Source organism: Cebus imitator, unplaced genomic scaffold (genome assembly GCF_001604975.1).
Source record: "Cebus imitator isolate Cc_AM_T3 unplaced genomic scaffold, Cebus_imitator-1.0 Scaffold33, whole genome shotgun sequence".
Lineage (NCBI taxonomy): Eukaryota > Metazoa > Chordata > Mammalia > Primates > Cebidae > Cebus > Cebus imitator.
In genome coordinates this window covers 2,091,188-2,095,493 of record NW_016107348.1, presented here as the reverse complement: position 1 = coordinate 2,095,493, position 4,306 = coordinate 2,091,188, and positions in this window count along the sequence as shown.

Genomic DNA, 4,306 nt, shown 5'->3' with positions numbered 1-4,306 from the left:
TAGGTTCAGGCAATTCTCCTGCCTCAGCCTCCTGAGTAGCTGGGATTACAGGCACACGCCACCATGCCCAGCTGATTTTTTGTATTTTTAGTAGAGACGGGGTTTCACTATGTTGACCAGGATGGTCTCGATCTCTTGACCTCGTGATCCACCTGCCTCGGCATCCCAAAGTGCTGGGATTACAGGCGTGAGCCACCGCGCCTGGCTCACTTCTCTTTTATTAATTTTTCTCTTCTTTTTTTTTTTTAAAGTTTTTGTATTTCTGATTATCCAAGTAAATATTTCATTGTAATTGACAAACCTTAAATACATTTCATTTTTTCTATGTTTAAAAATTTTTTATGTACCAAAACATTTCCGTGTATAACAAAGAACAGAGCTGAAATCATATCATATATATAATTTTGGGTCTTGCTATTTTTACTCAAGCCATTCCTGTGTCATTACACACTTTTTTTTTTGAGATGGGGTCTTGCTCTGTTGCCCAGGCTGGACTGCAATGACGCAATCTCGGCTCACTGCAACCTTCGCTTCCTGGGTTCAAGCAATTCTCCTACCTCAGCTTCCTGAGTAGCTGGGACTACAGGTATGTGCAATCACACCCAGCTAATTTTTGTATTTTTAGTAGAGATGGGGTTTCACCATGTTACTCAGGCTGATCTCTAATGGATGTTCCAGAAATTCTCCATCACTCCTTAGCGCTGAATATGTAAATTGACTGGAATTCTTCCTTGTTTATTTTAAATAAGTGTGTTGACAATAGTGGAGGTGTTGGTAAAAACCAAGAAGAGGAAATAAATCATGACCAGAGTGTTTTGATATGTATATGGATATTTTCTGTGGTTGGAGGTAGGAAACACAGACAGCCACAGCCAGATCAGTGGAACTTAAGCGAATGTTTCCTGGAACATCCAGGAACATGTACATGTATATCAGGGTTTCTAAAAGGTGGGATAATGATGAAGAGTATGATACCTTACATCTATGCAGCACTTTGCCCTTTCTTTTTTTTTTTTGAGACAGAGTTTTGCTTTTGTTGCCCAGGCTGGAGTGCTATGGCGCCGTCTTGGCTTGCAGCAACCTCTACCTCCCAGGTTCAAGCAATTGTCCTGCCTCAGCCTCCCGAGTAGCTGGGATTACAGGCATGTACCACCACACCTGGCTAATTTTGTATTTTTAGCAGAGACAGGGTTTCTCCTTGTTGGTCAGGCTGGTCTCGAATTCCTGACCTCAGGTGATCTGCCCACCTGAGGCTTCCAACGTGCTAGAATTACAGGCAGGAGCCACCATGCCTGGGCTTCTCCCTTTCTTTACCTTGTTTCAAGAAGGATTTAGGATGAACTCAACAAAAACAAAACAACCCAATCAAAAATGGTTGAATAGACATTTCTCCCCACCCCAAAAAGACGATATACAAATGGCCAATAAGCACATAAAAAGGTGCTTAACAGCCGGGCCTGGTGGCTCACGCCTGTAATCTCAGCACTTTGGGAGGCCGTGGCAGGTGGATCATGAGGTCAGGAGTTCAAGACCAGCCTGACCAATATGGTGAAACTCCATCTCTACCAAAAATACAAAAATTAGGCATGGTGGTGTGCGCCTGTAGTCCCAGCTACTTGGGAGGCTGAGACAGGAGAATCACTTGAACCTGGGAGGCGGAGGTTGCACTGAGCCAAGATCATATCACTGTATTCCAGCCTGGGCAACAGGGTGACTCCATCTCAAAAAAAAAAGGTGCTCAACATCATGAATTATTAAAGAAATGTGAATCTGAATCAAAATCATAATGAGATACCACTTCACACCCATTAGTACTACTGCAAGGGGGAAAAAACCAGGCAATAACAAGTGTTGATGAAGATGTGAAGAAACTGGAACACGTATGACTTTTAGTAGGAATGTAAACTGGTGCAGTCACTATGAAAAACAATATGACTATTCTTCAAAAAAATGTAAAATAGAATTATCATATTATCCAGCAGTTCCGCTTCTGAATATATATCCAAAATAATTGAAAGCAGGGTCTCAAAGAGATATTTGTACACCTGTGTTCATAGCAGCATTATTCATTATAGCCAAAAGGTTAAAGAAAGCCAAGTGTCCACTGATGGATGAATGGACAAGCACAATGTGGTATATATACAATGGAATATTAGTCAGGCTTACTAAGGAAGAAAATTCTGCAATATGCAGAATGAATGAGTGAACCTTGAAGATATCATGCTAACTTAAAGAAGCAAATCATAAAAAGACAGATCCTGTACAATTCCACTTATATGAGGTACCCAGAGTAGTCAAATTCATAGAGACATACAGCAGAATGGTGGTTGCCAGAGATTGTTGGGGGAGAATGAGGAGTTGTTTAATGGGTATAAACTTTTAGTTCTGCAAGATGAAAAGAGTTCTGGACATTAATTGCACAACAAGGCAAATATATTTAACACGACTAAATTGTATGCTTAAACATGGTTAAGATGGTATATTTTATATTATGTGTATTTTACCACAATTAAATTATTTTTTTTGAGATGGAGTCTCACTCTGTCATCAGGCTGGAATGCAGTGGCGTGATCTTGGCCCACTACAACCTCCGCCTCCTGGGTTCCAGCGATTCTTCTGCCTTAGCCTCCCGAGTAGCTGGGACTACAGGTGTGTGCCACCATGCCCAGCTAATTTTTGTATTTTTAGTAGAGACGGGGGTTCACCATGTTGGCCAGGATGGTCTCCATCTCTTGACCTCGTGATCCGCCCACCTTGGCCTCCCAAAGTGCTGGGACTACAGGCATAAGCCACTGCTCCTGGTCTCACAATTAAAATTTTAAAAATAAAATTATTCCCATATATGATTCAGTTGTTCCTTACAACAACCTGGTGAGGGAGCCGGCTGAGTGTCATTATTTCATTTTAGAGTAGGGAAGATCCCCTTGTAGAGGTGTCATGGCATTCCCACAGCTTCTAGGGACGGGAGCAGCTACCCATTGCAATGCCTCTCAGGTCTATCCTGGTGTCCCCAGCGATGAGATACGGTTTGGCCCTTTCTGATCCTTGGCTCATTTGGCTGCCTGTGCCTTATTCCCTGCGTTGCCATCTCTATTTCTGCTGAAGATGTATTGCGGGACCCAGTGTGCTCCCTTCCTCATGCACTGTCCTGACTTTGAAGACTCACTCAGGAACCAGAGGTTCTCCTGGCTGCCTGCTCATGACTCTACAGAAAGCTCAGACTTGGCATGTCAACCTCCCCTAGAGAAACGACCAGAGGTTAAGAGTTTTGGTTTGAGAAGTTGTGACAAATGATCCTCTCATGTAACACACATTCCATCAAGATACAGAGCATTTCTAATACCACAGAAAGTTTCCCTTCCCAGTCAAACTCTCTCCCCCAAGACAACCACTGTTTTGATTTTTTACTCCCTGAGAAATTTTAATTTTTCCTTTGGATGGGGGGGTGGGAAAGGGATGGGGATATGGGAAGAGATGGCTTTTTGCTGAGTATTCTTCCTAAGCTATTGTTTATGCCAGGACGTGGGTCCTATTAAATGAAAAAAAAAAAAAAAAAAAAAGAAAGAAATAACTTCCTTTGTTTCTCCTTGCATTTTAGCCACAGCTTCCCTTTCCTTGGGGGCAGTGGAGGCCAAGGTCTAGTTTGAGAAAGGGTGAAGGAGGGTGACACATTAAAGAAAGGAACACACACACACACACACACACATTTTATATCTCAACACTCCACTATCTCCATTGTCGGTGCTTTTTCTAAACCCCCAATTATGGGAATTTCCCAAGTCTCTGTCCTCCATCTTCTATTACTACGTATAAGACTGTGACCTCTCTTTCCAATTAAGAAATTCACGGAACACATAATAAGAGGCCATGCCAGGCACTTAGGTGGTAATAACATTACTGCAGTACCCTGTCCCTCCAGGAGTTTATAGTTCGGTGGGGACAACCGACATGCTAACAGCTAATTTACCTTCGTCCTAAATCAAATCCTCCTCTGTGTTTTCTTTCTTGATGACTGGAACCAACACTACCCACTTGTAACTCCAGAATCCCAAAAGCCTTCCTCTTCTTTCATCAATTCCCCCACACCCTGAACCAATCAGTCACCAAATCTACTAATTTTGCCTCGAAAGTGTGTCTCAAATGCATCACTCTTCTCCAACTTAGTTGTCAGGAGCCCAGCTCAGGATACCCTCACCCCTCCTCTGGACCACGACCCATCAGCCACTGAAGCATCTGTCTCAAAGGCCAATCTGACCCTGTCAATTCCCTCAGTCCCTATGGGGAATTGTCCATAGGAAGTGTCCAC